Consider the following 27,263-nt stretch of genomic DNA (forward strand, 5'->3'; position numbering starts at 1 on the left):
CGAAGTGTTGAACGCAGGCCGAGAAGCACGATGGGGAGGTGTGACACCCAATCTTCGGCGTGAGGCTGCGAGGCTAGTGCTGCTTTTAGATGACGGTGGAGTCTCTCCACTAAGCCATTTGATGCTGGATGATACGCAGTTGTGCGAATACGCGCACAACCCAGTAGAGATGTGACAGAGGTGAAAAGCGCTGACTCAAACTGTCTGCCTCGATCGGTAGTCACCGTTGATGGTACACCGAAACGGCTAATCCAGGTAGCAAGAAAGGTACGAGCAACTGTTTCTGCCGTGATGTCAGGCATTGGAGCTGCTTCAGGCCACCTAGTGTACCTGTCAATACACGTAAGCAAATACGTATTTCCCCGACATGGAGGTAAAGGCCCGACAATGTCCAAATGAATGGTGTCGAAACGTGCATCAGGGAGAGGGAATTTTCCCCATGGAGGCTTAGTGTGCCGTTGTACCTTGATACGCTGACACGCTGTGCAAGTGCGAACCCAGTCACGAATGTTAGCGCGTATGCGCGGCCAGACATAGCGTTCAGTGACCAGGTGTTGCGTAGCTCTTACGCCTGGATGGCAGATGGAGTGGAGGGTGTCAAAAACAGCAGGACGCAGCTGTGAAGGAACATAGATACGAGTGCAGTTGTGTGAAACATCGCACCAGAGCGTAACGTCGTCGTCGGGAAAGTTGACTTGTTCCAGTCGGAGGGAAGTAGAGTATCGGAGTCGTGGAAGCTCATCGTCTAATGCCTGTGCCTCCGCGAGCGAAGACAATGAAAGGTCGGTGGTGCCTGTCGTGGCATTGATGGTAATACGACTGAGAGCGTCCGCTGCACTGTTAAAGCTGCCTTTTACATAACGTATGTCTGTGGTGAATTCGGCAATGAAAGCAAGGTGCCGAAGTTCTCTAGGAGTGTGCGTGGCACTGCAGGAACGTAAAGCCGAAACAAGTGGCTTGTGGTCGGTAAGAATGGCAAATTGTCGCCCTTCAAGGAAGTACCTGAAATGCTTCACCGCAAGGTAGGCCGCGAGGAGCTCCCGTCCGAAAGTACTGTATCGGCGCTCAGTGTCGCGTAACTTGCGGGAGAAGAAGGAAATTGGAGCCCATGCACCATTGATCCATTGATGAAGAGCGGCTCCAACTGCTTCTGAAGAAGCGTCCACCATGAGGCTAGTGGGAGCAGTTGGTGAAGGGTGATGCAGGAGGGTGGCCTGGGCGAGTTTGGTCTTAACGGCGGCAAAAGCTTGATCCGCGACCGTGTCCCAGGAAAGTGCGGCTGACTCGGCTTGCGAAGTCGAGAGTAGTGCTTCCAGAGGCTGCAGCAGTGTAGAGCATGTAGGGATGAAGCGGCGATAAAAATTGACGAGTCCGAGAAAACGTCGCAGACTACGTATGGACGTGGGAGGCGGGTACTCGAGGATAGCTTGAACCTTGTCAGGTAGAGGAGTGATGCCATCTTTAGTGATCTGATGTCCGAGGAATGCTATCTCCGAGACTCCAAACTGACACTTTTCTACGTTGATGACAAGGTCGTAATCACGCAGTCGAGTGAAAAGCTCACGTAGATGTGCCTTGTGCGTTTCAGCGTCCTTGCTGGCAACGAGAAGGTCGTCGATATAGGCGAAACAAAACGACAAGCCTCTTGTGACTTCGTCTATAAAACGCTGAAATGTCTGAGCTGCGTTTCTCAAACCGAAGGGCATTCGTAAATACTCATAGAGCCGAAATGGGGTAATTATTGCAGTTTTGGGAATGTCAGAAGGCTCAACGGGGATCTGGTGATAAGCTTTCACGAGATCAATCTTCGAGTATACTGTTGTGCCGGTTAAGAAGGCAGTACAGTCCTGAATATTGGGTAACGGGTATCTATCTGGAACGGTGACTGCATTGAGAGCCCGATAATCACCACAGGGCCGCCAGTCATTGTTCTTCTTGGGAACCATGTGTAGCGCCGACGACCACGAGCTTGATGACGGACGAATGATCTGCAGCTGTAACATATGCTCAAACTCGTTGCGAGCAATTCGAAGTTTATCAGGGCCAAGTCGGCGAGGGCGGCAGTGAACCGGTGGGCCTGTGGTTACGATGCAGTGGGTCACAGTGTGCTTGGGGGTCTTATCCATTGGAGACTGCGTTGTAATCTCCGGAAACTCGTTGAGCAGAGCTGTATATGGTGACGTAGGCGGTTTCACGAAAGTGGGGTTTAGGGCCGTAGCGCGTGACAGAAAACCATTGACCGATAAGCCGGTATAGCTATCCACCAGGCGACAGCGGTTCATATCCACGAGCAGATGAAAATGCCTTAAGAAATCGGCGCCTAAGATTGCGTAGCGTACGTCTGCTATCCAAAATAACCACTGCAGCTTCCTCTTGAGACCGAGATCAAGGGTCAGAGACTTCTGTCCGTATGTTGCGATGACCGAAGAATTGATCGCTTGTAAAGGAGTTGACTTCTCGCGGAGACGCCGGTCAGTTTTGGACGCTGGAATTATGCTGACTTCTGCTCCAGTGTCCACCAGCAAGCGAAGACCTGTGGTTCTGTCGGTGATGTGGAAGAGGCGGCTTGATGCTTGGCCTTGATCGCCCGCCGCTGTTATTGACGATCGGCCGGAGCGTTTCCCATGCGCCATGAGCAGGGTGGCACACATCTGCGAGCCGCGGCACGAAAACGCCGGTGATAGTAGCATGTGTTCCGCGGTGAAAAGCGGTGCTCGGGCTGGTGAAGGGGCCGTTGCGGAGCAGGCGACGTGAGAGATGGTCGGTGTGGACGAGGCTGGTCATTTAAGTTGCGAATGCTCAGCAATTGCAGACGCAAGTTGGCGACTTCAGCTGCGAGATCTTTTACCGTTTCTCGAAGGGAATCTGCTTCGGAAATCGGAGAGGTGTGGGCAGCGTTTATGACTGCCGGAGCAACGTCCATCATGTCATCGGCCATTTCTGCCAGCTCCGACAGCGTCTTATCCTGAGCTGGGACAAGAGCCATTCGCACGGTAGGTGGAAGACGCTGTAGAAACAACTCACGTAGTATGGATGTTTCTAAGCCGTCCGGCTGGTCCCCAAGCAGGTGCTGCAGGTGACGTAGAAACTGTGTGAGACGGCGGTCCCCGGGCTCTTCGTTGCACAGAAGTTGCTGAATGCGCCGATGCTTAGGCGGAACGAGTCGGTGAAGAAGAGCCTGTTTGACTGTCGTATATGGAGTGTCACCAGGCGGGCCCACGAGGATGTCGCGTATTTCGGCCATTGCCTGTGGCGGCAACGCTTCAACGAGGAGCTCATGCTTGCGAACTTCTGACGTGATGCGATGAATGCGGAACTTGTTCTCTACTTGAATGAACCATAAGGAGGGATCGGCAAGCCACAGCTGTGGTAGCGTTATGGTAGTAGTACCTCCAACAACGCCCGAAGAGGGTACATGGTCGGGTGCAGCGGCAGCGGTACCAGGGCTGAGGCCGTCGAGATGCTCACGCTGCTCCATGGAAGGTCGCGTTCGTAGTCCGGGTCACCAATAAATATAGCACACTGAAACGCGGTTCCGAAAACACAGCGCGGTTTATTATTGTATCTCCGCCATTGTTCCAACTACTTCTTCTTTCTCCTCAGCAGACTACCCACTACTAGTTTATGTCCCGAGTGCGTCGTGCCAGAAGAAGAAGAAAAGTATGCCACACTACAAAAGATCTGCCGAGAGAACCCGGCCTCTCATCATTACCCGTGATTTCGGCATTGCTTTATTAAGACCCAACAACGCCTGGTCTTTATACTGCGTGAAAGACGGCTTAAATGTGGACAGGGCATCAAGAAACCTCGCTGCCACGTCCAGGACAGGAGGCATAATAGATAGTTCATCGTAAGAGGCATCCAGGATTTCCACCAGCTGTGCTATACCTCGCACTTCACTACACTGAGACCCCTCGTAGCCGCGATAACGAACAGGTCCGATTAACAAGTCTGGTCCAGCTGCTGGTGCTCACTGATCACGGTGATGATGACCTTGTTCAAGAACTGTCAAGAACCCCTTCTACACACACACACGGGTTCGTGAAACGTACGTGCGTTCTACGTCAAAACGGACAAGTATAACAACTTTAACGCAACTGTAACAACTGCAATTGTGACTGTAAATAACGTGGAGTGTGCCTGCGCGTGCCACTCGGCTGTGTATATATCCAGCGAAACTTTCGTGAATGAAGCTTCGTTGCGAGCTACGCCTGTCCTGTGCATATGTGTTCCTTGTTTGTGCTGTTCGGATTCGCGCTATGCAGTATTGAAGAATATAAGCACTACATCCAGCTTACCGAGTCCGGTGTTGGTAACACCCATGTTGCTGTTGGCATCGTTTCGCAACTTTAGACAACTGGTTATGTAATTCATATGCTACTCTTCAACATATGAGTGTGTGTATAGCACTTCCACATTTCTCTAGCGTCATTCCGTGAAGTTTCGCTCAATGTGAAAAATTACGCCACGGTCACCATTTCGCGCTTGCTTCGCATAACACCGATTCCCACGGTACGTACGTGGGATCTGCCGAAGTTTTTTTTGTTTGATTTTCCAAATATGATATGTGATTGTGTACGACAGACACCTGCATCTAGAGCCTCGTGTAGTAGAAAGCGTGTTCTGTCAAATCACCTATATGATTTGCAGAGGCAGACATAATTAACTTGCACGGTAAACCACAACGTAGTTAGTAAACTGAAAACTTCCTAATTTCTATTGTAATACTTCGGCCCACATATTTTAACCTCGGAGTCTATGCCATGCTATAATGAAGTTTAGCAGTAGTATTTTCTTGGCACCGATTTCTTGGAGTACGCGGTGATAACAACGAATGTCTTGCGGTCTTGCATTAGCATCTTCACAGTGGTTCTTCTGTTCGCACGGAAGTTTGCCCATCCTGAGCTACATTAGCAAAACTTTCTACAGCGTAGTTAACTTTCGCTAGTAATAAATACTTCAACCTTATACCTTGCCAGATTGGCATCGTGAAAATGAGCAGTAATCGCCACCGTATCGCGAACGAGCGGGTACACGGCGGGCGCAGAAAGAAGCGACTGTCGGGGGCGGAGCAGGCGCGTCCTTGCCGTGAAGTCATTTCGCCGCGACTGCAGCGACGCCAGTGTTCGTTCTCGGGGCTAATAGTCAAAGTTCACAGTTGCTGCTCGAGTTACGCAGTCCCTCTCCCCCAGACATCCCTTCCTGCTCCTTCGCCCAACGGGCGGGGCGTTACTTTTTGCTTGAGGAGCAAGCGACTGCAGGCCTCGCACGCGGGTTGATGTTATTCCGTGTGACGGAGATGGCCAGCTTGTTTCATCTCTGCTTTAGCCACGTTCCTTACCAACGCTCGCGAGCTTTTACTCGCGGGTAGAACATGCAATGCGTGGAGCGATGTTATCGATTATGAGTTTATACGGAACATGACGGCGACGGTGGAAACCAGTTCTGAGTGTCCATACAATCGCTAACGAAATAAAAAATATACAAAAAACCGTCGAAGCGGGCTCGCCTTTTTCCTGGAAAGCTGCATCGTCTCCGCTGTAAAGAGTGCGTCCGTTAGAAGAATCATATAATCCGGCGCCTTTTCCATTGGTTTCGTTCTCGCCTTCAATACCCGTCTTACAGGGGACATCTCCTCGCCACTTATTTCTTCATAAAGCACGCGTACAATGTCAGCACCAGTGCTGGGCAGTATCGAAGATATATGTATCTTCGATACTATCTTAGATACTTTTTGGGTATCTTGTATCTGTATCGCGATACGTCTCGCAAAACAAGTATCTGTATCTGTATTTCCGATACATTGAAGAATGTATCGTGTATCTTAAGGTACAAGATACTGCTATAGAAACACCACCGTGCGAAGCAATAAACGTTGGCTGAGCTCGAGCTTCTCAAGCTGATACTGGTGCCACTAAGTCACCGGAATAAAACTAAAGGCCTTGACATTATGTTATCTTTCCGCAAGGGTTTTCCATCTAGGATAGGTGATAAGCTCCGAGCGTCCCTATATATTGGCTGAGCAGAGTTACGAAGTGGCGCTCGCGTCGTCTCGACAGACAAGCGCGCGAACATCTGCGCCCAGCCGAATTTTCGTTTAATCGTTTTTTTTTAGTTTTGTCAGTGCCATGACACTCGGCACTTAGCCACTCTCCTTTGCGGCGTACTACAATGCGTGCGGCGTCTTTGGCACACATGCTGATGCCGCTGTAGAGTCATTATCGAAGTTCCTCTTGTGCGGTGCTTCGTTACGAAGCCTGAAGAATGCAAGAATGGCGGGTTGCTTTGCCTCTCGTGGCTTTCACACTTCGGCGATTTGAAGGATCTCGTGAATATCAGTTTGCATTACATGCAATAGGATTCATTTATATGCAAATAAGATTCTAACAGCTACAGCACCAACGGTACCGATGCTCGATTTAACAACAAGCATCCACCTAACAGACGCTATCTTGGCGCACGTCTGTTTTTCTTTTATTCAAAGAGTTTTTCAAATCATAATTTGATTGTTAGCAGAAGTTATTTCTTAGCTGGTCCTTCTTTTCCATCCCGTGCATTATCTATGTCTCTATACTGTTTTTTTTCTGCCGGTCTGCTTGCTTCAATGTACCTTTAACGTGCTGTCAATGTAAGCTCTCTGCATTATTCATATTTTTAAATGTCTGCGTCATTTCTGCTTCTGTTCTTCAAGTGGAATATAAGTTTATATACTTATATTCCACTTTAATTTACTGTTATGTAAAGGTGATGTTGAGAACAAATATATAATAATCCGGGCGCGCCTGGAGTATACAGTAACGATATTTATTTCTGCTTACTGCTAAGTAAATTAGCAAATTTGAGTTTGCTTTATAATAACGTAAATTATTAGGCGCCATCTTAAACACGTTGGCAAAGATATTCGAGAAACACTGTTATGCCAAATGCTCCGTTTTTCTCATGAGCGTCCCAAAGAGTCGTTTTACGCCATTTTCCATAGGCACTGAATTCAATTATCCTAGCTATTAGGGGTTACCCGCCGCGGTGGTCCAGTGCTTATGGCGCTTGACTGCTGGCCCGAAGGTCACGGTAGCCGGATTTCCATGGAGGTAAAATGGTAGAGGCCCGTGTGCTTATATGTAGGTTTTAGAACCCCAGGTGGTCAAAATTTCTGGAGTCCTCCATACAGCGTCTTTCATAATCATATCGTAGTTTTTCGACGTAAAACGCAAGAATTATTATTAGCTCTTCGGGGTGCCTCCTGTATCGTGTTTCTACAGGTATTCGCTGTGTTGATACGGAACCGCTGTTCTATTTTACTTAGATATATTTGTTTTTGTTGTTTAGGCTTCCCTGACTCCTTTTACTGTTGCTAATCGCCAGGTAATCGGATCTGTAAGTGTAACTAACGTGAATAACGGCGGTGTCCTGCAGCGCTTTGCGCAACTGTACAATACGTCTGAAACGTTTCTGGGCTGCACATGTTCTTGGTGACGTACACGTGTCCGGTGATCCATTATTGCGAAAACCGTAATACGTTTACCGGCGAGGTAGGTAGCGGTATTTGCACCATCGCGCGGAGGCTTCTTATTGAAGTTCATATGGTTACTTGACAACCTGCTCGCTGGACAGCAACAGAGCAGCGACTAGCTCCGATCAGTTACAAAAGCTACAAGCAAGAAGCGCTATCAGCGAAATGTATAAAGAGCTGTCATGTTAAGCAGCTAAAACAGCGCCAATAAGTTGTTTCGGGAATGAAACAGATATACTTTGAACAAGAAGTACAAAACTTTTGAGATACTAACAGAGTTTTCATTCAAATGAAACACAATTGGTCGCAGTTAATAAATTTTCAAGCGAACATCTGTGTGCATAGGCGTTTAATGCTGCATTATATAGATATATATCAACAAATTTGGGAATGTATCGAAGCGTCTTAAGATACAATTTCAATGTATCGTATCGGATACAATCAGCGTTGCAGTATCTTGTATCTGTAGCTCAAATACTTCTTGCCTGAGTATCTTGTATTGTATCGCGATACAATTTAAAAGTATCTTTGCCCAGGCCTGGTCAGCACTAAGCGTTGAACCTGTCATGATTTCGCGCTTGTCGGCTACAGTCTGTTATCTCTGCATGCGCGGTCGCAAACGCACAAAGTGGAGCGAAATAAGTTAATCGCGCACGATAGTCGTGCGAGAGAAGCAAGAGCGGGTGGGCGGCTGCATGGCAAAGCAGTATGGGAGATAATTCATAACTGTTATTTCTCGTATATGGACCAGTCGAGAGTATGTACCCTGATGATGTCACGAGAATCACTGTTATGGCATCACGAAGTGCACCAAAAGACAAGAAACGCCAAGAGAGAATAACGCGCTGGTTGTTTTTGTTTTTTGTTGTATTTTCAGAGGCTGTTAGGAGCCCTTTATAAAAACAGGGCGTGCAAACACGGACACAGGAGACCAGTCAAGACAACAGAAACGCCGCTAACAACTGAAAAATCACACAGTGGCGGAACTGAAGGTAGACACAAAACAATTACACCATTTCCCGCTAAAGGGGACCATGAGGCGATGCGAAGCCGGAGCACTTGCACGATCGCGTTCCGTTGGCGTTCTTTGGGCATGCTACCGACCTCGCGTCGTGGAACGCGAAGAGGAACGCTACGCGCGTCTTGCCTTCCCTCAAGCCTGGCCGTTAATTCTCACAGGGCGAGCGGTGAACGCAGTCGGCAGGCGTGCGAGAGGGGGGCAGCGTAGGAGAGCAGAGAGAGGGGGAGGGGACGCGCATGGGCTGATGCTCATCGCGGCGTTGCGCAGGAGAGAATTTCGGCATGTCTAGCCCGTGTTTCAAAGGAAGAGTGGAGAGGGGGAAAGGGGAGAGGGGAAGTAGAGAGGGGGAGGGGAGAGGGAATGTGGAGAGGGGGAAAGGGGGAGTGGAGAGGGTATGCGCATGCGCAGTAAGGGTGGTCACGCCGCACACCACCACCACCGGATTGAACTCCGCCATAAGGTACTTCGCATCTAATTTATCTGCGCATTCCCACGTAAGAGGCCATACCTATCAAGCAATTGTGAGTAGTGGTCTACGTAGAGATAGGTGTTCACGCTCTCGGCTTTTCTCTTATGTCCGTGTTTCCAGGTCATGTCTTCTTAACATGAATACCTACCACTAGCTCAGCTATATTTTAAGTTTGCCATTCTCTTTACTTCTGTATTTATCGATTTACTCGATTAAGAATGAAAGGAAAAAGTGTACTAACGCACCGGGATACATATATTACTTATCTATTTTATTTATTTATGCACTGTGTACTAGGTTTAAGACTCCAAGAACATGCTATTTAGCGAGTTGCTCGTTGCACTTTAAGGCTGGATAAGGCGGCAGCGTTAAGGTCAGGCAATACTCGTCATATTTCTGGAGAAGAAAAAAATCACAGTTTCGCCGCAAGGGCGAAGCAATGAATGCGATAGCAAGAAACTAATGCTTATACGAAGTGAGGCTCGCCAATGGATACTCTCAGTTTGAACAGCGCTCCTGTTACAAAGGCGCCCGAAGCAGCGAAGGAAACTAGCGTGCTTCAAGTGTCGAGCTGTGACACTTGATAGTTCGCGCTCATCTTCTGTTTGTTTGTTTAGCGGCGTCGTTTAGCGGCACTCCGTAACATGAGCGCGGACATCGCGGTTAAAGCTTGAAACATCCCTCTTGCCCTCACCACGAGAAAACCGCGCGAGCAGTCAGCGGAAGGCCAAGGTTCTCCTTGCGCAAATATAAGAAGAAGCGAGCGAGCTCGCCGACGACTTTTAAATGCGCTCGTCGCGCTCCTAGCGCCATCTCGCTGGTAATGAAGAAACGCTTATGAGCGCCGGCCATCTCTGAGTCCGTCCAGAGGCAAAAGGTGTGTATATAACGCTCGCCGTTAGCTACGTGGAGGACCTGCGTTCCGTGGCGTAGTGGCTAGCGCCACTCGCTGCGGAGCAAGAGGTCCCTGGTTCGATTCCGCGCTTCGGAAGCATTTTTCTGAATTATTTTTCTTTGGGGCTTTTATATATATATATGCATACTTATACATATACGGTGCATGACGGCGACGGCAAAATCCAGCCGAGACTGTCCATATAATTGATCGCAATAAAAGATACAACTTCTGGGGAGCTATTCTCGATGCGTTCATCCAAGGATGTCCATTTCGGCAGAGCGCATTCAGTGATTCGAAAAAAAGCGCCAGGCCTGCGCTGAAATCGCAGCACAGTCACAGCGAAAGCTGGAAGAGCGGCGTTTCTAGAACCCGTTGTAAGCTCTCTTGGGGCTACAATAGAAGTACACTAGAATGGTACCCACTACGCCATAAATCACAATTTTTGTGAAGTTGGGAAGCACCTACTGAGACATTATTCGTCATTCTGCGGAGAAGCGAGGCACCAGCTACACGTCTGTAAGGCATTATGTGCACTTTGTTGATGCGACGACTGATGACGATGAAGAATTATGGCTCAGCCCTTTGTAATGGGTTGGAAGCTTTAAACGGCCCACCAGTTATGCAATTTGCATTCGGTGACGCCCGGTCCCTATTTCCCTCTCCCGTCATGCTGTATAACATACATTGACGTGGGAAAGAGACGGGGGGGGGGGGCGAAGACCTTTACTGAGACCCCGAGGAAATGGATCACGCGCCTATGGGCTTCCTTGGCAACCAATACAAGTGCACTTGCGAGGAACCCACTACGCTATACATCATTGTAATTTTACTGAGACCCCGAGGAAATGGGTCATGCGCTTATGGGCTTCCTTGGCAACCAATACAAGTGCACTTGCGAGGAACCCACTACGCTCTAAATCATTGTAATTTTACTGAGACCCCGAGGAAATGGATCATGCGCTTATGGGCTTCCTTGGCAACCAATACAAGTGCACTTGCGAGGAACCCACTACGCTATAAATCATTGTAGTTTTTGAGAAGTAGGGCAGCAGGCACTGTGCCATTTTTCGTCATTCTACGGAGAGCCGTGGTACCTGCTAAACACACGTAAGGCATTATGCGCACTTTGTTGATGCTGTGCTTGATGACGACGAAGAATTATGGCAGAACCCTTTGTAATGGGTTGGAAGCATTCAACAACCTACTCGTTGCGCAATTCGCATTGTGTGACGCCTGGTTACAGAATTCGCGTTGTGCGACGCTTGGTGCTTATTTTACTCTTCTACCACGCTATATTGCATATGCTAATGTGGTTCCTTTTCGACATGAAGCCTGTATAGGACCTTTTTGCAAAGCAGTTTCAAGCACCGGCATGGCTCAGAGGTTGAATACTGGGCTCCCACGCAGAGGGCCCAGGTTCGAACCTCGTTCCATCCTGGAATTTTTTTCTTATTTAGTTTTTTTTCTTATTTCGAGCGATACTGGTTACGGACACCGGCGGCGGCGGCGGCGGCGGCGGACAACTACGGCGCCAAAAACGGCCGGTGAAATGATCTCATAACAGCTTTCGCTGTAAAAGCGGTGAGCCGTGATGTCACCTTGCTCTTGACCACGTCGCCGCATCCAACCCGCCAGCACATTCCTAGCGTAAAAAAGAGAGTGAACGAAATGCACAGAAACAGGAACATTGCAAGTCTGAATTTGCATATGAATGTGTCCCAGATGTTTGAGAACTATGCAGGGAATGCGTACCGACCTTACAGCTGCGTTGGACGAGCGGCCACATTAAACCTAAATCGATGGCTAACACGACCTAAAGACATGTGCACCGAAAATCGGATCTCCAAGGGCTACGTTCGTTGCATTGAAGCGCATTGCGGCCCTACCATTTGTCTCGAGAGTGTTTAAAAGCTTCGCGATGTCATGATGGCGCTGCAGAACAGCTTTCCCTGTGTGTATATATACATGCGTCGCAATCCAATAAACTTTAGTTGGAAGAATGCGCTGTGTCCTTGTCCTCTTGCTCGTCTGTTGCCTGTTTTTTGCGCTGAACTACGTTATGAAGAACCAGAAACAGGGGGCGCGCTTCTCGCCGAGCTCCCTCTATTCAGCGGCCGCTGAAATGGGCATTTCGTTACATGGACACCTCGAGAAGAGCTCCTCCGGTGAAGTGCTGCATTTTATTTCTTACGCAGAGGGCCCAGGTTTGAACCTCGTTCCATCCTGGAATTTTTTTCTTATTTAGTTTTTTTTCTTATTTCGAGCGATACTGGTTACGGACACCGGCGGCGGCGGCGGCGGCGGCGGCGGCGGACAACTACGGCGCCAAAAACGGCCGGTGAAATGATCTCATAACAGCTTTCGCTGTAAAAACCAGCCGAGCGTGTCCATATATTTGCTATCGCAATAAAATGTAATTGTTTAAGGTGGCCCACAGGCACCAACAGTTGAACGTAGCCGTGAAATTGTCCTTTGTCACGTACGCTTTGCAGAATACAGTGTCTCCGCTTATTAGTTAGAGAATAAGCGAAGAAAATTCATATTCTTAAAAACGCATCTAAGCTAAAGGGCTCCGATCAACGCATATCTGAAGACTATTCTAACAACGTTCGTTTTATCAGAAGAAAGCTATGGAAGGCAACCAGAACCCATTGCAACAGCGGCTCTTCCGTGCGCATTGTTTACGATCACGTGTTCATTGATAACATACGCTACAACTGGGACGTGCAGTCTAACACAATTTTTCAGTCTCGTAATCACGATACTGTAGCGATGGCATCTCCTTCGGCCACTACTCCTACTTCTTGTTGACGCCCCCGTGATTTCCCCGATAATCTTCGTATTTTAAATGTTAATGCAAGAAGTTTAGTGAACAATTTCCTGACTTTTTGTCACTAACTTTGTCCTACTCCCCTCATGTCATCGGTGTCACGGAAACGTGGTTTCATAACGAAATTTGTGATGCCGAGATTTCGCTGCCGGGCTTCAATGTCATAAGAAGTGATCGGATCGATGGTAGAGGCGGTGGCGTTGCTTTATATTTACATTGTGACTTAAAGTTTTCTGTGCTTGATGCTCCGTCTCAAACCGAATCGGTTTGGTGTAAAGTTTATTTTGAAACATTGACTTTTGTTGTTGGTGTCTTTTACCGTCCACCTAACCTGATTGCGGACTCTTTGGTTTCCTTGAGTGCATTCGTCTAAGAAATAGTTCCTCATTCGCCAAATCTAATATGTATGGGCGATTTTAATGTCCCCGATATAAACTGGACACCGTTATCTCCGCTAGGTCATGCTTCCCAACTGTACAGAGAAACGATGAACTTTTCACTAACTTCCGGCCTAAAGCAAATAGTCAGCGACGCCTCAAGAGGCACGGCGATTTTAGATCTTGTGTTCTTCAGCCCTAGAGTCTGCGATTATGGTTATGCGTGCACTGTTGTGGATGGCATATCGGATCATAAAGCTGTTTTTGCATCTATTTCTTGTCCTGTACCGAAAGCCCGATACATTTATTCTACTTTCCGCAATATGAGCCACGCTGATGATATTGGTATTATTGATGCACTTAGCACTTCTTTCGCCCAGTTTGAAGCGATTAGTATTTTTGATGATGTTGATACTTTAACAAAATTTTTCAGTGACCTTGTTTCAAAGTGCATCATGCGTTTTGTACCGTTAAAAACAAAAAAGACGAATCCAGAGCTGCCTTGGATTACACGGGAAATTTTGCACCTGTCGCGACGACTTGGGCGTTTGCGGCGTGCTAAACGAGCTGGTGATGCTGTTCTTGCCGCACAATTCATTGCTCTAAAGGAGGAACTTCGAAGCAAAACTAATGCTGCTCGTGAATTTTACTTTCGAGTTACACTTCCCGGTTTGCTTAGAAATAATCCACGTAAATTTTGGAAGTCTGTCCTGCCAATGGATTCTACCACTGATACATTTGAAATAAATGACACAGTTACGGGTGATACTGCTCTTATTGCAAATGCATTTAATGATTACTTTCAATCTGTTTTTACACTCGATAACTCCGTTGTTTCTCCTTTTATAGGGCATACTCCTAGTTCTATTGACGATATTCTTGTTTCAAACCAGGGTGTGCTGAATCTCATTTTAAAACTCGATCCGAAGAAGAAAGGTAGTCCTGATAACATAGACAATGAATTCCTCCTTAGGTACTCCTTATGGACTAGTCGGTATTTAACTATTATCTTTCAGAAATCTCTCTCGACGTCTGTTGTCCCTACAGCATGGAAATCGGCTAAAATTCTTCCGTTATTCAAATCCGGAAGAAAGCAGTCCTTATTGAACTACAGACCCATATCTATCACATCCCATTCTTGTAAAATACTCGAACACATAATCTTCAAGCAAATCATAACATTTTTAGATTGCAATAATGTTTTATCTGATGCCCAGCATGGTTTTCGCCGCGGGTTTAGTACCATAACCCAGCTCAGTGAATTCACCCATGACATCCTCCAGGCCCTTGATGCTGGTGATCAAATTGACGCAATATTCATAGACTTTTCCAAAGCTTTCGACACTGTTTCACATTACAAACTGCTAAAAAAGCTCACTGTTATTCTTAAAAACGAAGCATTAGTAAACTGGATTTCTTCTTTCCTATCCAATAGGTCTCAGTACGTACTCTTCAAGCCTTCTCATTCCTCCACTTGTACTCTAACGTCTGGCGTCCCACAAGGTTCAATATTAGGCCGACTCCTATTTCTGATTTTCATTAACGATCTGCCAAGTAATATTCCGGTTAAAATCCGCATGTATGCTGATGACTGCGTTTTGTATCATACGATTAAAACTGCTCATGATCAGATCATCCTTAACAATTCATTTGCATCATTTCAATTATGGTGTGACACTTGGCAAATGCAAATCAACTTTCGAAAAACGGTATCCATGTCATTTACCAAGCGTTCTTCCCCCCCTCCATTTACCTATTCCTTTAAAGGTTGCCCTCTCGGAAATGTTTCGCAATACAAATATCTAGGTCTCCTTTTCACTCAGGATTTATCTTGGTCTCATCACATCGAACTCATGTGCAACCGTGCGCTTAGAAAGTTAGGCTACCTGCAACGCACATTACGTTCAGCACCTCTCAGCATAAGACTTCTCACTTATAAAACACTGGTTCGTCCAATATTGGAATATGGCTGTGTTGTGTGGAACCCACACAAGATATCGGATATCAACAAAATAGAATCTGTTCAGAAGAAAGCAGTACGCTTCATTTATCGTCGCTTTGACAGGTATTTCTCACCTAGTTCCCATCTTCCTATCTTACAGCTTACCAGTCTCTCTTCCCGTCGTCACGTTGAATGTTTGAAGTTTCATTATACCTTATTTAATTCTCCACGGTTCCCCCTACTCAGCAAATACATCGCACCTGCTAGACCAACAACCACCCGAAATTACCATGAGTTGAACATGACTACTTTTATCCATCGTACGGTGGCTTTTAAATATAGTTTTTTTGTTCATTCTATTGAATTGTGGAATGCGTTGCCCGGTTACGTTCGATCTTTATCACTCGATGACTTCTTATTGTATATTACTAACCATTGATGTTCAGCGCACTTGTTATGCTCTGCTATGTATATATTGTATGTATTATGCTCTTCTATGTATGTATGCATTTGCCCACTCCTGCGATAGCCCTGCGGGGCTGCAGTATGTTGAATAAATAAATAAATAAATAAATAAATAAATAAATAAATAGTGAGCAAGTGTCCACTGTAGAAACAACAAACATCTCTGAGCCTTTGTTTCGGCATGACTGACAAGGGTAGATAGAGCAGAAGCAGAAATCGAGATACCTAAAGGTTTAAGAGGGAAGGGGAATCTTGCTATTGGCCGAGTCGAATCGCGTATAACCAGTTTCTTCCCCTGGCGATGAACACATTAACTCTTTCCCTACCGAGGTTTCATCTATCTAGCTATCTACTATCTACTATCTATCTATCTATCTATCTAGCTATCTATCTATCTATCTATCTATCTATCTATTATCTATCTATCTATCTCTCTATCTATCTATCTATCTATCTAATCTATGCTATCTATCTACTATCACTATCTATCTATCTAGCTATCTATCTATCTATCTATCTATCTATCTATCTATCTATCTATCTATCTATCTATCTATCTATTCATTCTAAAAGAGACAGGGCGTGCAAAACACGGACACAATAAGAGATCAGGACACCACCAAACGCCGACTAACAACTGAAGAGACGCACAACGGCTGAAAAAAAAGAAGCACGAAAACTTATCTGCGCATGCCCATGCAACCGGCGAACCTATCAATCCGGCACGCGTGGCGGTCTACGTGGAAGATAACTGTTAAGGCATTTGATTTCATCTTTATGCAACTTAATCGACGGTTGGCTCACGCATGCGCTACCACTATTCTCGATATGCCATGCTTCAATCATCAGGCGCGTTTCTTCATTTCTATGCCGGTACAACACGGCGCATTCATCGAAGTTGGGCGTGCACTTACAATCTCGACAATGTAAAAGATAGATTAGAAGGTGAGCCTCCTGTTAGCGATCTCTTATGTTCCAACAATCCTCTGGTTAATGCATCGGCCCGTCTGTCCTACGTAGAAGCGGCCGCAGCTGAAAGGGACCTATACACCACACTCGTACGGCAATCAGTGAATTTGTTGGTGTGTTTTACGAAACAATTATCGGTCCGCTTCTTGTCTTTTACTCGCTCATTCTTCCTCTGCACAGCGGCACAAATCTTACCTAGCTTAATTGGCAGCCGTGAAAACAACATTAACGCCGTATCTACTTCCTACTTTCTTAGCCTGTGATATATGCAATGAATGTACGGAATACCTACGACACGTTTCTTCCTATCGCTTTTCTGCAACCATGCTCGGACTTAACCACAACAGACTTCTTTAAACGCTCAGCGACCGTGGCCACTGCATCACGAGGATACCCTACATCTGAAAGACGCGTAACCTGTGCGCTAAAGCTATCACTCATTTTGTGCTCACACGACTTGGTGAGGGCTGACTTAAGGCAAGACATGGCGATGCCGTTTTTTACAACCTTCGAGTGCTTCGACGAAAAATTTAACAGCGGTTTGGAAGATCTAGGAGAATACTGCCAGCACACGTGGTTCTTCTGGAACGTTAAGGAAATGTCTAGAAATTGTATTCCATTATTCTGAGGCACCTCTTTAGTAAAGCTCAGCCTCCTCCATTTAATTCAAATTTTTCGCTCACGGAAGTTACCACCTTTTCAAAGTCCTCATCACTACAAAAAATCAAGTAGTCGTCCACATAACGAAAAACCTTAATAACCGAATTACCTAAGGCGCCTTCCAAAAGATTGTCAATCTTGCTAAGGTATAAATCACTAAGAACCGGAGCAACCTTAGAACCAATACATATCCCTGATTTCTGCACATAAACGCCTTCCTTCCAACCTACCAGCGTGGACTTTAAATACATGGAAAGGATTTCTAGAAATGCCCCGGTAGAAACACCACATTTATCGGTGAAAACCGTCTGGTCGCCTTGTTCGTTAATACATTCATTAACACATTTTAACAAGTCCTTATGCGGCAAAGAATAATATAGGTATTCAATATCCATACTAAAAGCTTTACAACAGCCGGCGTTCTCCTCTGAGAGGAACTGAACTAGCGCCTGAGAATTACGCATACGAAAGGGTCTGAAAAACTCAAAGAGGATAAGCAGTTCTGCAAATAACTAGATACAGCAACTTGCCAGGTGCCTTGCTCTGAAACGATTGCTCGAAACAGAATCTCGTTCTTATGTGTTTTGGCTGAAAAAAACATTCTAAAGTAAGTGGATTTAGCCTTCTTGACATTACAAGGTATTCTCTCAAGATTATGTCTTAACAAAAGGTCGACAGCACGTTGCCTAACTACCGATGGCTTAAGTTTTACCGTCCTAAAATTCTTTTCTATGGCTGTTAATACTTTTTCTGGAAGAACTGTCCGGCATAATTACAAAATACCCTTCCTTATCTGAATTACTGGCCTGAGTTTCTTCTCGACACAGTAATTAACCAAAGGCCGGATAGGATCAGAACACTTGAGATGCATATTAGAACCCTTGATGCTAGCAACGCAGTCTGAAATGCAGTGGGAACGCTCTTCTTCAGAAACAAGTCTAGTGATTGAACGCGGCAAACTTAAAACGTCTATTGGTTTCAGGTTCGGCTTAAAACAGTATTGAGGACCTCAAGGCTAGGGTTTTGCGTGACTATCATCTCGTCTCAAGTGTTATCGTCTCAAGTGTTCTGATCCTATCCGGCCCGTGTTTCAAGGAAGAGTGGAGAGGGGGAAAGGGGAGAGGGAAGTAGAGAGGGGGAGGGGAGAGGGAATGTGAGAGGGGGAAAGGGGGAGTGGAGAGGGTATGCGCATGCGCAGTAAGGGTGGTCACGCCGCACACCACCCACACCGGATTGAACTCCGCCATAAGGTACTTCGCATCTAATTTATCTGCGCATTCCCACGTAAGAGGCCATACCTATCAAGCAATTGTGAGTATGGTCTACGTAGAGATAGGTGTTCACGCTCTCGGCTTTTCTCTATGTCCGTGTTTCCAGGTCATGTCTTCTTAACATGAATACCTACCACTAGCTCAGCTATATTTTAAGTTTTCCATCTTTACTTCTGTATTTATCGATTTACTCGATTAAGAATGAAAGGAAAAAGTGTACTAACGCACCGGGATACATATATACTTATCTATTTTATTTATTTATGCACTGTGTACTAGGTTTAAGACTCCAAGACATGCTATTTAGCGAGTTGCTCGTTGCACTTTAAGGCTGGATAAGGCGGCAGCGTTAAGGTCAGGCAATACTCGTCATATTTCTGGAGAAGAAAAAAATCACAGTTTCGCCGCAAGGGCGAAGCAATGAATGCGATAGCAAGAAACTAATGCTTATACGAAGTGAGGCTCGCCAAGGATACTCTCAGTTTGAACAGCGCTCCTGTTACAAAGGCGCCCGAAGCAGCGAAGGAAACGCGTGCTCAAGTGTCGAGCTGTGACACTTGATAGTTCGCGCTCATCTTCTGTTTGTTTGTTTAGCGGCGTCGTTTAGCGGCACTCCGTACATGAGCGCGGACATCGCGGTTAAAGCTTGAAACATCCCTCTTGCCCTCACCACGAGAAACCGCGCGAGCATCAGCGGAAGGCCAAGGTTCTCCTTGCGCAAATAAAAGAAGCGAGCGAGCTCGCCGACGACTTTTAAATGCGCTCGTCGCGCTCCTAGCGCCATCTCGCTGTAATGAAGAAACGCTTATGAGCGCCGGCCATCTCTGAGTCCGTCCAGAGGCAAAGGTGTGTATAACAACGCTCGCCGTTAGCTACGTGAGGACCTGCGTTCCGTGCGTAGTAGCTAGCGCCACTCGCTGCGGAGCAAGAGGTCCCTGGTTCGATTCCGCGCTTCGGAAGCATTTTTCTGAATTATTTTTCTTTGGGGCTTTTATATATATATGCATACTTATACATATACGGTGCATGACGGCGACGGCAAAATCCAGCCGAGACTGTCCATATAATTGATCGCAATAAAAGATACAACTTCTGGGGAGCTATTCTCGATGCGTTCATCCAAGGATGTCCATTTCGGCAGAGCGCATTCAGTGATTCGAAAAAAAGCGCCAGGCCTGCGCTGAAATCGCAGCACAGTCACAGCGAAAGCTGGAAGAGCGGCGTTTCTAGAACCCGTTGTAAGCTCTCTTGGGGCTACAATAGAAGTACACTAGAATGGTACCCACTACGCCATAAATCACAATTTTTGTGAAGTTGGGAAGCACCTACTGAGACATTATTCGTCATTCTGCGGAGAAGCGAGGCACCAGCTACACGTCTGTAAGGCATTATGTGCACTTTGTTGATGCGACGACTGATGACGATGAAGAATTATGGCTCAGCCCTTTGTAATGGGTTGGAAGCTTTAAACGGCCCACCAGTTATGCAATTTGCATTCGGTGACGCCCGGTCCCTATTTCCCTCTCCCGTCATGCTGTATAACATACATTGACGTGGGAGAGAGACGGGGGGGGGGGGGGCGAAGACCTTTACTGAGACCCCGAGGAAATGGATCACGCGCCTATGGGCTTCCTTGGCAACCAATACAAGTGCACTTGCGAGGAACCCACTACGCTATACATCATTGTAATTTTACTGAGACCCCGAGGAAATGGGTCATGCGCTTATGGGCTTCCTTGGCAACCAATACAAGTGCACTTGCGAGGAACCCACTACGCTCTAAATCATTGTAATTTTACTGAGACCCCGAGGAAATGGATCATGCGCTTATGGGCTCCTTGGCAACCAATACAAGTGCACTTGCGAGGAACCCACTACGCTATAAATCATTGTAGTTTTTGAGAAGTAGGGCAGCAGGCACTGTGCCATTTTTCGTCATTCTACGGAGAGCCGTGGTACCTGCTAAACACACGTAAGGCATTATGCGCACTTTGTTGATGCTGTGCTTGATGACGACGAAGAATTATGGCAGAACCCTTTGTAATGGGTTGGAAGCATTCAACAACCTACTCGTTGCGCAATTCGCATTGTGTGACGCCTGGTTACAGAATTCGCGTTGTGCGACGCTTGGTGCTTATTTTACTCTTCTACCACGCTATATTGCATATGCTAATGTGGTTCCTTTTCGACATGAAGCCTGTATAGGACCTTTTTGCAAAGCAGTTTCAAGCACCGGCATGGCTCAGAGGTTGAATACTGGGCTCCCACGCAGAGGGCCCAGGTTCGAACCTCGTTCCATCCTGGAATTTTTTTCTTATTTAGTTTTTTTTCTTATTTCGAGCGATACTGGTTACGGACACCGGCGGCGGCGGCGGCGGCGGCGGACAACTACGGCGCCAAAAACGGCCGGTGAAATGATCTCATAACAGCTTTCGCTGTAAAAGCGGTGAGCCGTGATGTCACCTTGCTCTTGACCACGTCGCCGCATCCAACCCGCCAGCACATTCCTAGCGTAAAAAAGAGAGTGAACGAAATGCACAGAAACAGGAACATTGCAAGTCTGAATTTGCATATGAAGTGTCCCAGATGTTTGAGAACTATGCAGGGAATGCGTACCGACCTTACAGCTGCGTTGGACGAGCGGCCACATTAAACCTAAATCGATGGCTAACACGACCTAAAGACATGTGCACCGAAAATCGGATCTCCAAGGGCTACGTTCGTTGCATTGAAGCGCATTGCGGCCCTACCATTTGTCTCGAGAGTGTTTAAAAGCTTCGCGATGTCATGATGGCGCTGCAGAACAGCTTTCCCTGTGTGTATATACATGCGTCGCAATCCAATAAACTTTAGTTGGAAGAATGCGCTGTGTCCTTGTCCTCTTGCTCGTCTGTTGCCTGTTTTTGCGCTGAACTACGTTATGAAGAACCAGAAACAGGGGGCGCGCTTCTCGCCGAGCTCCCTCTATTCAGCGCCGCTGAAATGGGCATTTCGTTACATGGACACCTCGAGAAGAGCTCCTCCGGTGAAGTGCTGCATTTTATTTCTTAGCAGAGGGCCCAGGTTTGAACCTCGTTCCATCCTGGAATTTTTTCTTATTTAGTTTTTTTCTTATTTCGAGCGATACTGGTTACGGACACCGGCGGCGGCGGCGGCGGCGGCGGCGGCGGACAACTACGGCGCCAAAAACGGCCGGTGAAATGATCTCATAACAGCTTCGCTGTAAAAACCAGCCGAGCGTGTCCATATATTTGCTATCGCAAAAAATGTAATTGTTTAAGGTGGCCCACAGGCACCAACAGTTGAAACGTAGCCGTGAAATTGTCTTTGTCACGTACGCTTTGCAGAATACAGTTCTCCGTTATTAGTTAGAGAATAAGCGAAGAAAATTCATATTCTTAAAAAACGCATCTAAGCTAAAGGGCTCCGATCAACGCATATCTGAAGACTATTCTAACAACGTTCGTTTTATCAGAAGAAAGCTATGGAAGGCAACCAGAACCCATTGCAACAGCGGCTCTTCCGTGCGCATTGTTTACGATCACGTGTTCATTGATAACATACGCTACAACTGGGACGTGCAGTCTAACACAATTTTTCAGTCGTAATCACGATACTGTAGCGATGGCATCTCCTTCGGCACTACTCCTACTTCTTGTTGACGCCCCCGTGATTTCCCGATTAATCTTCGTATTTTAAATGTTAATGCAAGAAGTTTAGTGAACAATTTCCTGACTTTTTTGTCACTAATTTGTCCTACTCCCTCATGTCAGGTGTCACGGAAACGTGGTTCATAACGAAATTTGTGATGCCGAGATTTCGCTGCCGGGTTCAATGTCATAAGAGTGATCGGATCGATGGTAGAGGCGGTGGCGTTGCTTTATATTTACATTGTGACTTAAAGTTTTCTGTGCTTGATGCTCCGTCTCAAACCGAATCGGTTTGGTGTAAAGTTATTTTGAAACATTGACTTTTGTTGTTGGTGTCTTTTACCGTCCACCTAACTGATTGCGGACTCTTTGGTTCCTTGAGTGCCATTCGTCTAAGAAATAGTTCCTCATTCGCCAAATCTAATATGTATGGGCGATTTTAATGTCCCCGATATAAACTGGACACCGTTATCTCCGCTAGGTCATGCTTCCAACTGTACAGAGAAACGATGAACTTTCACACTTCCGGCCTAAAGCAAAAGTCAGCGACGCCTCAAGAGGCACGGCGATTTTTAGATCTTTGTTCTTCAGCCCTAGAGTCTGCGATTATGGTATGCGTGCACTGTGTGGATGGCATATCGGATCATAAAGCTGTTTTTGCATCTATTTCTTGTCCTGTACGAAAGCCCGATACATTTATTCTACTTTCCGCAATATGAGCACTGCTGATATTGGTATTATTGATGCACTTAGCACTTCTTTCGCCCAGTTGAAGCGATTAGTATTTTGATGATGATTGATACTTTAACAAAAATTTTTCAGTGACCTTGTTTCAAAGTGCATCATGCGTTTTGTACCGTTAAAAACAAAAAAGACGAATTCCAGAGCTGCCTTGGATTACACGGGAAAATTTTGCACCTGTCGCGACGACTTGGGCGTTTGCGGCGTGCTAAACGAGCTGGTGATGTGTTTGCCGCACAAGTCATTGCTCTAAAGGAGGAACTTCGAAGCAAACTATGCTGCTCGTGAATTTTACTTTCGAGTTACACTTCCCGGTTGCTTAGAAATAATCCACGTAAATTTTGGAAGTCTGTCCTGCCAATGGATTCTACCACTGATACATTTGAAATAAATGACACAGTTACGGGTGATACTGCTCTTATTGCAAATGCATTTAATGATTACTTTCAATCTGTTTTTACACTCGATAACTCCGTTGTTTCTCCTTTATAGGGCATACTCCTAGTTCTATTGACGATATTCTTGTTTCAAACCAGGGTGTGCTGAATCTCATTTTAAAACTCGATCCGAAGAAGAAAGGTAGTCCTGAAACATTAGACAATGAATTCCTCCTTAGGTACTCCTTATGGACTAGTCGGTATTTAACTATTATCTTTCAGAAATCTCTCTCGACGTCTGTTGTCCCTACAGCATGGAAATCGGCTAAAATTCTTCCGTTATTCAAATCCGGAAGAAAGCAGTCCTTATTGAACTACAGACCCATATCTATCACATCCCATTCTTGTAAAATACTCGAACACATAATCTTCAAGCAAATCATAACATTTTTAGATTGCAATAATGTTTTATCTGATGCCCAGCATGGTTTTCGCCGCGGGTTTAGTACCATAACCCAGCTCAGTGAATTCACCCATGACATCCTCCAGGCCCTTGATGCTGGTGATCAAATTGACGCAATATTCATAGACTTTTCCAAAGCTTTCGACACTGTTTCACATTACAAACTGCTAAAAAAGCTCACTGTTATTCTTAAAAACGAAGCATTAGTAACTGGATTTCTTCTTTCCTATCCAATAGGTCTCAGTACGTACTCTTCAAGCCTTCTCATTCCTCCACTTGTACTCTAACGTCTGGCGTCCCACAAGGTTCAATATTAGGCCGACTCCTATTTCTGATTTTCATTAACGATCTGCCAAGTAATATTCCGGTTAAAATCCGCATGTATGCTGATGACTGCGTTTTGTATCATACGATTAAACTGCTCATGATCAGATCATCCTTAACAATTCATTTGCATCATTTCAATTATGGTGTGACACTTGGCAAATGCAAATCAACTTTCGAAAAACGGTATCCATGTCATTTACCAAGCGTTCTTCCCCCCCTCCATTTACCTATCCTTTAAAGGTTGCCCTCTCGGAAATGTTTCGCAATACAAATATCTAGGTCTCCTTTTCACTCAGGATTTATCTTGGTCTCATCACATCGAACTCATGTGCAACCGTGCGCTTAGAAAGTTAGGCTACCTGCAACGCACATTACGTTCAGCACCTCTCAGCATAAGACTTCTCACTTATAAAACACTGGTTCGTCCAATATTGGAATATGGGCTGTGTTGTGTGGAACCCACACAAGATATCGGATATCAACAAAATAGAATCTGTTCAGAAGAAAGCAGTACGCTTCATTTATCGTCGCTTTGACAGGTATTTCTCACCTAGTTCCCATCTTCCTATCTTACGCTTACCAGTCTCTCTTCCCGTCGTCACGTTGAATGTTTGAAGTTTCATTATACCTTATTTAATTCTCCACGGTTCCCCTACTCAGCAAATACATCGCACCTGCTAGACCAACAACCACCCGAAATTACCATGAGTTGAACATGACTACTTTTATCCATCGTACGGTGGCTTTTAAATATAGTTTTTTTGTTCATTCTATTGAATTGTGGAATGCGTTGCCCGGTTACGTTCGATCTTTATCACTCGATGACTTCTTATTGTATATTACTAACCATTGATGTTCAGCGCACTTGTTATGCTCTGCTATGTATATATGTATGTATTATGCTCTTCTATGTATGTATGCATTTGCCCACTCCTGCGATAGCCCTGCGGGGCTGCAGTATGTTGAAATAAATAAATAAATAAATAAATAAATAAATAAATAAATAGTGAGCAAGTGTCCACTGTAGAAACAACAAACATCTCTGAGCCTTTGTTTTCGGCATGACTGACAAGGGTAGATAGAGCAGAAGCAGAAATCGAGATACCTAAAGGTTAAGAGGGAAGGGAATCTTGCTATTGGCCGAGTCGAATCGCGTATAACCAGTTTCTTCCCTGGCGATGAACACATTAACTCTTTCCCTACCGAGGTTTCATCTATCTATCTATCTATCTATCTATCTATCTATCTATCTATCTATCTATCTATCTATCTATCTATCTATCTATCTATCTATCTATCTATCTATCTATCTATCTATCTATCTATCTATCTATCTATCTATCTATCTATCTATCTATCTATCTATCTATCTATCTATCTATCTATCTATCTATCTATCTATCTATCTATCTATCTATCTATCTATCTATTCATTCTAAAAGAGACAGGGCGTGCAAACACGGACACAATAAAGAGATCAGGACACCACAAACGCCGACTAACAACTGAAGAGACGCACAACGGCTGAAAAAAAAGAAGGCACGAAAACTTATCTGCGCATGCCCATGCAACCGGCGAACCTATCAATCCGGCACGCGTGGCGGTCTACGTGGAAGATAACTGTTAAGGCATTTGATTTCATCTTTATGCAACTTAATCGACGGTTGGCTCACGCATGCGCTACCACTATTCTCGATATGCCATGCTTCAATCATCAGGCGCGTTCTTCTTCATTTCTATGCCGGTACAACACTGCGCATTCATCGAATTTTGGCGTGCACTTACAATCTCGACAATGTAAAGATAGATTAGAAGGTGAGCCTCCTGTTAGCGATCTCTTATGTTCCAACAATCTCTGGTTAATGCATCGGCCCGTCTGTCCTACGTAGAAGCGGCCGCAGCTGAAAGGGACCTTATACACCACACTCGTACGGCAATCAGTGAATTTGTTGGTGTGTTTTACGAAACAATTATCGGTCCGCTTCTTGTCTTTTACTCGCTCATTCTTCCTCTGCACAGCGGCACAATCTTACCTAGCTTATTGGCAGCCGTGAAAAACAACATTAACGCCGTATCTACTTCCTACTTTCTTTAGCCTGTGATATATGCAATGAATGTACGGAATACCTACGACACGTTTCTTCCTATCGCTTTCTGCAACCATGCTCGGACTTAACACAACAGACTTCTTTAAACGCTCAGCGACCGTGGCCACTGCATCACGAGGATACCCTACATCTGAAAGACGCGTAACCTGTGCGCTAAAGCTATCACTCATTTTGTGCTCACACGACTTGGTGAGGGCTGACTTAAGGCAAGACATGGCGATGCCGTTTTTTACAACCTTCGAGTGCTTCGACGAAAAATTTAACAGCGGTTTGGAAGATCTAGGAGAATACTGCCAGCACACGTGGTTCTTCTGGAACGTTAAGGAAATGTCTAGAAATTGTATTCCATTATTCTGAGGCACCTCTTTAGTAAAGCTCAGCCCTCCTCCATTTAATTCAAATTTTTCGCTCACGGAAGTTACCACCTTTTCAAAGTCCTCATCACTACAAAAAATCAAGTAGTCGTCCACATAACGAAAAACCTTAATAACCGAATTACCTAAGGCGCCTTCCAAAAGATTGTCAATCTTGCTAAGGTATAAATCACTAAGAACCGGAGCAACCTTAGAACCCAATTACATATCCCTGATTTCTGCACATAAACGCCTTCCTTCCAACCTACCAGCGTGGACTTTAAATACATGGAAAGGATTTCTAGAAATGCCCCGGTAGAAACACCACATTTATCGGTGAAAACCGTCTGGTCGCCTTGTTCGTTAATACATTCATTAACACATTTTAACAAGTCCTTATGCGGCAAAGAATAATATAGGTATTCAATATCCATACTAAAAGCTTTACAACAGCCGGCGTTCTCCTCTGAGAGGAACTGAACTAGCGCCTGAGAATTACGCATACGAAAAGGGTCTGAAAAACTCAAAGAGGATAAGCAGTTCTGCAAATAACTAGATACAGCAACTTGCCAGGTGCCTTGCTCTGAAACGATTGCTCGAAACAGAATCTCGTTCTTATGTGTTTTGGCTGAAAAAAACAATTCTAAAGTAAGTGATTTAGCCTTCTTGACATTACAAGGTATTCTCTCAAGATTATGTCTTAACAAAAGGTCGACAGCACGTTGCCTAACTACCGATGGCTTAAGTTTTACCGTCCTAAAATTCTTTTCTATGGCTGTTAATACTTTTTCTGAGAAGAAACTGTCCGGCATAATTACAAAATACCCTTCCT

Source organism: Rhipicephalus sanguineus, chromosome 4, assembly GCF_013339695.2.
Source record: "Rhipicephalus sanguineus isolate Rsan-2018 chromosome 4, BIME_Rsan_1.4, whole genome shotgun sequence".
NCBI classification, from domain to species: domain Eukaryota; kingdom Metazoa; phylum Arthropoda; class Arachnida; order Ixodida; family Ixodidae; genus Rhipicephalus; species Rhipicephalus sanguineus.